Source organism: Tachypleus tridentatus, chromosome 8 (assembly GCF_004210375.1).
Source record: "Tachypleus tridentatus isolate NWPU-2018 chromosome 8, ASM421037v1, whole genome shotgun sequence".
NCBI lineage: Eukaryota > Metazoa > Arthropoda > Merostomata > Xiphosura > Limulidae > Tachypleus > Tachypleus tridentatus.
The window spans coordinates 54,457,982-54,467,951 of record NC_134832.1 but is presented as its reverse complement, the minus strand read 5'-3'; positions in this window follow the sequence as shown (position 1 = coordinate 54,467,951).

Below are 9,970 nucleotides of genomic sequence, written 5' to 3'. Positions count from 1 at the left end.
ACGCTTAGATACGTGCCGTTCTACTCGTGCACGGATCTAAAGTTATAAATGAAAACCTTAATTTTAATACGTATTTTTAAATGAGAGCCTCAAACACATGATGGTTTCAGCAATACTCTTACGATGCTAAATACGTAGTGAAGATTCTTGAAAATGAATGACGACAAAATATATATAGAAAAAATGTCCACGAAACTAGCAATGCCATCTTTGTTGTTGTTAAGCAGGCACATATAAAAAACCAGTAAAAATGTCCATGAAACTAGGAATGTCTTCTTTGTTGTTGTAAAGCAGGCAGATATAAAAAACACAGGTAAAAATGTCCATGAAACTAGCAATGTCATCTTTGTTGTTGTTAAGCAGGCACATATAAAAAAAACAGTAAAAATGTCCATGAAACTAGCAATGTCATCTTTGTTGTTGGTAAGCAGGCACATAAAAAAAACAGTAAAAACGTCCATGAAACTAGCAATGTCTTCTTTGTTGTTGTTAAGCAGGCAGATATAAAAAACAGTAAAAAAATGTCCATGAAACTAGCAATGTCTTCTTTGTTGTTGTTAAGCAGGCACATATAAAAAACCCAGTAAAAATGTCCATGAAACTAGCAATGTCTTCTTTATTGTTGTTAAGCAGGCAGATATAAAAAACCCAGTAAAATAGTCCATGAAACTAGCAATGTCTTCTTTGTTGTTGTTAAGCAGGCAGATATAAAAAAAAAGTAAAAATGTCCATGAAACTAGCAATGTCTTCCTTGTTGTTGTTAGGCAGGCACATATAAAAAAACCAGTAAAAATGTCCATGAAACTAGCAATGTCTTCTTTATTGTTGTTAAGCAGGCAGATATAAAAAACCCAGTAAAATAGTCCATGAAACTAGCAATGTCTTCTTTGTTGTTGTTAAGCAGGCAGATATAAAAAAAAAGTAAAAATGTCCATGAAACTAGCAATGTCTTCTTTGTTGTTGGTAAGCAGGCAGACATAAAAAACCTAGGAAAAAATGTCCATGAAACTAGGAATGTCTTCTTTGTTGTTGTTAAGCAGGCAGATATAAAAAACAGTAAAAAATGTCCATGAAACTATCAATGTCTTCTTTGTTGTTGGTAAGCAGGCACATATAAAAAACCAGTAAAAATGTCCATGAAACTAGCAATGTCTTCTTTATTGTTGTTAAGCAGGCAGATATAAAAAAACCAGGAAAAAATGTCCATGAAACTAGCAATGTCATCTTTGTTGTTGTTAAGCAGGCAGATATAAAAAACAGTAAAAAAATGTCCATGAAACTAGCAATGCCTTCTTTGTTGTTGTTAAGCAGGCAGATATAAAAAAACCAGTAAAAAATGTCCATGAAACTAGCAATGTCATCTTTGTTGTTGTTAAGCAGTCACATACAAAAACCAGTAAAAACGTCCATGAAACTAGCAATGTTTTCTTTGTTGTTGTTAAGCAGGCAGATATAAAAACAGTAAAAAAATGTCCATGAAACAAGCAATGTCTTCTTTGTTGTTGTTAGGCAGGCACATATAAAAAACCCAGTAAAAACGTCCATGACACTAGCAATGTCTTCTTTGTTGTTGTTAAGCAGGCACATATAAAAAAACAAGTAAAAATGTCCGTGAAACTAGCAATGTCTTCTTTGTTGTTGTTAAGCAGGCAGATATAAAAAACCCAGGAAAAATGTCCATGAAACTAGCAATGTCATCTTTGTTGTTATTAAGCAGGCACATATAAAAACCAGCAAAAATGTCCATGAAACTAGCAATGCCTTCTTTGTTGTTGTTAAGCAGGCAGATATAAAAAACAGTAAAAAAATGTCCATGAAACTAGCAATGTCTCCATTGTTGTTGGTAAGCAGACACATATAAAAAACAGTAAAAAAATGTCCATGAAACTAGCAATGTCTTCTTTGTTGTTGTTAAGCAGGTACATATAAAAAAACCCAGTAAAATGCCCATGAAACTAGCAATGTCTTCTCTATTGTTGTTAAGCAGGCAGATATAAAAAACAGTAAAAATGTCCATGAAACTAGCAATGCCTTTTTTGTTGTTGTTAAGCAGGCACATATAAAAAAACCAGTAAAAAATGTCCATGAAACTAGCAATGCCTTCTTTGTTGTTGTTAAGCAGGCACATATAAAAAAAACCAGTAAAAATGTCCATGAAACTAGGAATGTCATCTTTGTTGTTGTTAAGCAGGCACATAAAAAAACCAGTAAAAACGTCCATGAAACTAGCAATGTCTTCTTTGTTGTTGTTAAGCAGGCAGATATAAAAAACCCAGGAAAAAATGTCCATGAAACTAGCAATGTCATCTTTGTTGTTATTAAGCAGGCACATATAAAAACCAGCAAAAATGTCCATGAAACTAACAATGTCATCTTTTTTGTTGTAAAGCAGGCACATATAAAAAAACAGTAAAAATGTCCATGAAACTAGCAATGCCTTCTTTGTTGTTGTTAAGCAGGCAGATATAAAAAACAGTAAAAAAATGTCCATGAAACTAGCAATGTCTCCATTGTTGTTGGTAAGCAGACACATATAAAAAACAGTAAAAAAATGTCCATGAAACTAGCAATGTCTTCTTTGTTGTTGTTAGGCAGGCACATATAAAAAAACCAGTAAAAATGTCCGTGAAACTAGCAATGTCTTCTTTATTGTTGTTAAGCAGGCAGATATAAAAACACCAGTAAAAATGTCCATGAAACTAGCAATGTCTTCTTTGTTGTTGTTAAGCAGGTACATATAAAAAAACCCAGTAAAATGCCCATGAAACTAGCAATGTCTTCTCTATTGTTGTTAAGCAGGCAGATATAAAAAACAGTAAAAATGTCCATGAAACTAGCAATGCCTTTTTTGTTGTTGTTAAGCAGGCACATATAAAAAAACCAGTAAAAAATGTCCATGAAACTAGCAATGCCTTCTTTGTTGTTGTTAAGCAGGCACATATAAAAAAACCAGTAAAAATGTCCATGAAACTAGGAATGTCATCTTTGTTGTTGTTAAGCAGGCACATAAAAAAACCAGTAAAAACGTCCATGAAACTAGCAATGTCTTCTTTGTTGTTGTTAAGCAGGCAGATATAAAAAAAACCCAGTAAAAATGTCCATGAAACTAGCAATGTCTTCTTTATTGTTGTTAAGCAGGCAGATATAAAAAACCCAGTAAAATAGTCCATGAAACTAGCAATGTCTTCTTTGTTGTTGTTAAGCAGGCAGATATAAAAACAGTAAAAAAATCTCCATGAAACTAGCAATGTCTTCTTTGTTGTTGTTAGGCAGGGACATATAAAAAACCCAGTAAAAGCGTTTATGACACTAGCAATGTCTTCTTTGTTGTTGTTAAGCAGGCAGATATAAAAAACAGTAAAAAAATGTCCGTGAAACTAGCAATGTCTTCTTTATTATTGTTAAGCAGGCAGATATAAAAAACCCAGTAAAAATGTCCATGAAACTAGCAATGTCTTCTTTGTTGTTGTTAAGCAGGCACATATAAAAAAAACAGTAAAAATGCCCATGAAACCAGCAATGTCTTCTTTGTTGTTGTTAAGCAGGCAGATATAAAAAACCCAGGAAAAAATGTCCATGAAACTAGCAATGTTTTCTTTGTTGTTGTTAAGCAGGCACATATAAAAAAACTAGTAAAAATGTCCATGAAACTAGCAATGCCTTCTTTGTTGTTGTTAAGCAGGCAGATATAAAAAAACAGTAAAAAAATGTCCATGAAACTAGCAATGTCTTCTTTGTTGTTGGTAAGCAGACACATATAAAAAAACAGTAAAAATGTCCATGAAACTAGTAATGTCTTCTTTGTTGTTGGTAAGCAGGCACACATAAAAAACCAGTAAAAAATGTCCATGAAACTAATAATGTCATCTTTGTTGTTGTAAAGCAGTCAGATATAAAAAAACAGCAAAAATGTCCATATCTTTGTTGTTGTTAAGCAGGCACATAAAAAAACCAGTAACAATGCCCATGAAACTAGCAATGTCTTCTTTGTTGTTGTTAAGCAGGCAGATATAAAAAACATTAAAAAAATGTCCATGAAACTAGCAATGTCTTTTTTGTTGTTGTTAGGCAGGCACATATAAAAAAACTAGTAAAAATGTCCGTGAAACTAGCAATGTCTTCTTTATTGTTGTTAAGCAGGCAGATATAAAAACACCAGTAAAAATGTCCATGAAACTAGCGATGTCTTCTTTGTTGTTGTTAAGCAGGTACATATAAAAAACCAGTAAAAATGCCCATGAAACTAGCAATGTCTTCTCTATTGTTGTTAAGCAGGCAGATATAAAAAACAGTAAAAATGTCCATGAAACTAGCAATGTCTTCTTTATTGTTGTTAAGCAGGCAGATATAAAAAACAGTAAAAAAATGTCCATGAAACTAGCAATGTCTTCTTTGTTGTTGGTAAGCAGGCACATATAAAAAAACCACTAAAAAATGTCCATGAAACTAGCAATGCCTTCTTTGTTGTTGTTAAGCAGGCACATATAAAAAAAACCAGTAAAAATGTCCATGAAACTAGTAATGTCATCTTTGTTGTTGTTAAGCAGGCACATAAAAAAACCAGTAAAAACGTCCATGAAAGTAGCAATGTCTTCTTTGTTGTTGTTAAGCAGGCAGATATAAAAAAAAACCAGTAAAAATGTCCATGAAACTAGCAATGTCTTCTTTATTGTTGTTAAGCAGGCAGATATAAAAAACCCAGTAAAATAGTCCATGAAACTAGCAATGTCTTCTTTGTTGTTGTTAAGCAGGCAGATATAAAAACAGTAAAAAAATCTCCATGAAACTAGCAATGTCTTCTTTGTTGTTGTTAGGCAGGGACATATAAAAAACCCAGTAAAAGCGTCCATGACACTAGCAATGTCTTCTTTGTTGTTGTTAAGCAGGCAGATATAAAAAACAGTAAAAAAATGTCCGTGAAACTAGCAATGTCTTCTTTATTATTGTTAAGCAGGCAGATATAAAAAACCCAGTAAAAATGTCCATGAAACTAGCAATGTCATCTTTGTTGTTGTTAAGCAGGCACATATAAAAAAAACAGTAAAAATGCCCATGAAACCAGCAATGTCTTCTTTGTTGTTGTTAAGCAGGCAGATATAAAAACACCAGTAAAAATGTCCATGAAACTAGCGATGTCTTCTTTGTTGTTGTTAAGCAGGTACATATAAAAAACCAGTAAAAATGCCCATGAAACTAGCAATGTCTTCTCTATTGTTGTTAAGCAGGCAGATATAAAAAACAGTAAAAATGTCCATGAAACTAGCAATGCCTTCTTTGTTGTTGTTAAGCAGGCAGATATAAAAAACAGTAAAAAAATGTCCATGAAACTAGCAATGTCTTCTTTGTTGTTGGTAAGCAGACACATATAAAAAACCAGTAAAAATGTCCATGAAACTAACAATGTCATCTTTTTAGTTGTAAAGCAGGCACATATAAAAAAACAGTAAAAATGTCCATGAAACTAGCAATGTCATCTTTGTTGTTGTTAAGCAGGCAGATATAAAAAAAACAAACCAGTAAGAATGATAATCAGCTAATCCTTGTATACGAACCCAACACTATTTGCAAAAGCCCAAGAAAACTGCAACTGGGAATGAACGTGTAAAATTAAAAATATGAACTTACATCAACAAAACAGTTTCCTTTTAATTCTTACGTAAGATATTACTGAACGCTTAGAATAACTTTTTCTAACTTCTCGTCTAACGATTCTTATGAACGATTGTCTATAAAGTTAACAAAAACAGATATATGGACCAGTAATTTCAACAACAACAAAAAAAAACAATACAGTAAACCTCGCATTTTAATAAACACGTGATTCTTGATATGTTGTCGTTAGCTTGGTATAATTAAATACTTTTCAAATCATGTACATTCTTAGTTCTGATATATCTATTTTAGTTTCTCTCCAATAGTTCAGGTAGTTCAGTGCATCTAATCAAGCAAAACTCCTTGATTTGACTCAGAATTCAGCCAGTGAAATGTCTCTCATCAAGCAAACTTCTTGATTTGACCCAGAATTCAGCCAGTTCAATGTCTCTCATCAAGCAAACTTCTTGATTTGACCCAGAATTCAGCCAGTTCAATGTGTCTCATCAAGCAAACTCCTTGATTTGACTCAGGATTCAGCCAGTGAAATGTCTCTCATCAAGCAAACTTCTTGATTTGACCCAGAATTCAGCCAGTTCAATGTGTCTCATCAAGCAAACTTCTTGATTTGACGCAGAAATCAGCCAGTCAAATGTAGTAATGCAAACTCCTTGATTTGACTCACAATTCAGCCAGTCCAATGTACTTGTCCTAACTATCTATTTTGAACCATGATGTTGTATAACTGTATATATTAACATTTCCGTTTTGATCTCATTTTAGGATTAATTTACAATTTTCTTTAATTAGTGTTGGGGGGAAAAAAACTCGTGCTTTCGCTCAAATATTATAAAATGTGAAGGCACTACTGCGTACTTTAAGTAATTAAAATAGAATTTGGTGGCCGTGTCGGACGTCTCAAAGAATGCGAGATTCAATCTATTTCACAGCACGTGATGCTCACGAAACACCTCTAGTGCAAAGGACACTTTAAGTCGGACGTTTTGATCAAAAACGATAAACAGATCAACTTATGTAGTAAGAGACATCAAATGTAGCAACGCTTATAGCACCTAGGTATCAAGAGCAAGCTATAAAACTCAACAGGGTAATGGTAGTGATACACTAAATGCCTATAAACTAATGAAGAAATTCATACACAAAACCATAACATGTTTATTTGTTTGGTATGAATTTCGCGCAAAGCTACTCGAGGGCTATCTGCGCTAGCCGTCCCTAGATTAGCAGTGTAAGACTATAGGGAAGGCAGCTAGTCATTACTACCCACCGCCAAGCTCGGGCTACTCTTTTACCAACGAATAGTGAGATTGACCGTCACATTATAACGCCCCCACATCTGAAAGGGCGAGCATGTTTAGTGCGACCGCGATTCGAACCCGCAACCCTCGGATTACGAGTCAAACGCCTTAACACACTTGGACATGCCGGGCCCTCCTTAGCACATAAAGACTGCTATCTGAGATGGGGCTCTGAGAGACGACAAATCCTTTCCACAAAAACTTTCCGTTTCCAGTGGACAGAACAATGCACATCTACCTTTCGCATACCCGTATGATGACGTTGTCTCTAAATCTCAATTTCTAATCCATTTTTTTTCACTTAGTTTAAGGAAGTTGAAAACGCTTGTCACGTATCCACATCCGTTAATCTTTTAATTGTATTACTATCTACACACGTATCAAATAACAACGTGCGCTATTAACAAGTGATTTAAAGGACCGACATTGTAAGTAGATTGAGTTTAACAGGTTCCGGAAACTTAAATACTGTTTTCTTTTCATATCTGTTGCTGTTTATTCTGTGTTTTTTGTCAAAAGTAAGGACTTAGTTCATCGATTAGAATATCAAAAATAATTATTAAACAACGGAAGGAAAATCAAGAAATATTTACCAGGTTATCATGTCATAGTTACAGAACAACTTGAAAGGTGGCGTCTCTAATTACTTACTACTCATATACTTTTTATAACACTTTCACCTTCGTCTGGCCAGGTAGTTAAAGCTCTCGATTCGTAATCTGAGGGTTGCGGGTTCGAATCTCCGTCACATCTAAACATGCTCGCCCTTTCAATCGTGGGAGCGTTATAATGTAACAATCAAATCCACTATTCGTTGGTAAAAGAGTAGTCCAACAGTTGGCGGTGATGACTAGCTGCCTTCCCTTCAGTCTTACACTGCTAAGTTAGGGACGGCTAGCGCAGATAGCCCTCGTGTAGCTTTGCGCGAAATTCAAAAAACAAACAAACCAACTTCGTCCTTTAATTTTCTCAAGTTTTGTTTGTTTGTAGTAAAGCACAAAGCTACACATATGTTCCGTGTGACATGCCCACCACGAGTATCTAAACCCAGATTTTAGCGTTATAAGTCTCAGACATGCCGCTGAACCACCTGGGGACATCTAAAAGAGATATCGGGAGCTCGTTACGTTTTGTTTCTCGACTCGTGATGCATTTGTAGAGAGTATATTTTGATAAAACCATTTACAACCAGACCCCTAAGGAGAATGCCTTATTATCTGTTTTCCAAAAACGTTTCCTTCTTAGCCTGCCATCCAGTAAATGAGGAATAAAAAACTATGTAAACAGTTGTTAGAAATATCACACAATTATGAGTATTAAAACACCTTTCAATACAAAAAAAACAAAGTTACTTGTGTTCTTCATAACGATTTGTTTTCTAATTTCGCACAAAGCTACTCGAGGGCTATCTGCGCCAGCCATCCCTAATTTAGCAATGTAAGACTAGAGGGAAGGAAGCTAGTCATCACCATCCAGAGCCAACTCTTGGGCTACTCTTTTACCAACAAATAGTGGGATTGATTGTAACATCATAACGCACCCACGGCTGAAAGGGCGAGCATGTTTGGAGCGACGGGGATGCGAACCCGCGACCCTGAAATTATAATGAACTGTAGAAAGGAAAATCATTGTTAGTTTTGTTCTATTCTTGTTGTTGTTTTTTTTACTTACGGTGTAAACTAAAGTGATTTTATTCCATTGATCTTAAACTTCAGTTCCATTTTCCAACACTTCGGTGATGCCAAACTTTTGTCAAAACGTCGCCAGTTTTGAGATCTTATTATAAACAAACTGTCAAAATCTGGCATATTGTTTATTTAATTATGAGCCTGGTATGGTTACGTGGTTAGGGGCACTTGTCTCGCAATCTGAGGGTCGCTGGTTCGAGTCCCCGTTACACCAAACATTCTCGCCTTTTCAGCCGTGAGGGCGTTATAATGTGACGATTAATCTCATTGTTTGTTGGTAAAAGAGTAGCTCAAGAGTTGGCGGTGAGTGGTGGTGATGACTAGCTGCTATCCCTCTAATCTTGCACTGCTCAGTTACGGACGGCTAGCGCAGATAGCTCTCGTTTAGTTTTGCGCGAAATTCACAGCAAACGATGCGTACATTTTTTATAATCTTAGACTTCAGACACAATTCAGTTGGATATGAGTGAATTTTTTTGGGGGGGTGTTCTTTGTACTCTTTTTTTTTGGGGGGGGTGTTCTTTGTGTTGAGAAATGAAGTTAATCTCGGTAAAGTTTGGGCTTTTTAAGGAAGTTATGGGGTCAAAAGCGAATTAACTCCAAAAATGTTTATTTTGGGTTCCTGATTGGTCAGCAATAAAGATAGAAAGTGGTACAATTATAAATTTTTATGTGGCCAATATTAATGACGCACAAACATTAAATTTGCTGTTTTGAGTCTTTTAAGATGGTCAGAGCTCACAAAAATAGTATAATTTTTTTTTGGGGGGTTAGTCAATTACTCGGTCATATTTTGACCAGTTTACAATATATTTTGTAAAAGGATACTTTTATACAGGTTTCATACATTAAAAAACAAAAATGGTGGCCATGTCAGTTTTCAGGGATGAAGGAGTGTTTGGATACAACAAGAAAAACCCCATCAGTGATGAAGGAGTGTCTAGATACGACAAGAAAAGCCCCATCAGTGATGAAGGAGTGTCTAGATACGACAAGAAAAGCCCCATCAGTGATGAAGGAGTGTCTAGATACGACAAGAAAAGCCCCATCAGTGATGAAGGAGTGTCTAGATACGACAAGAAAAGCCCCATCAGTGATGAAGGTGTGTCTAGATACGACAAGAAAAGCCCCATCAGTGATGAAGGAGTGTCAAGATACGACAAGAAAAGCCCCATCAGTGATGAAGGAGTGTATAGATACGACAAGAAAAGCCCCATCAGTGATGAAGGAGTGTTTAGATACGACAAGAAAAGCCTCATCAGTGATGAAGGAGTGTCTAGATACGACAAGAAAAGCCCCATCAGTGATGAAAGAGTGTCTAGATACGACAAGAAAAGCCCCATCAGTGATGAAGGAGTGTCTGGATACAAG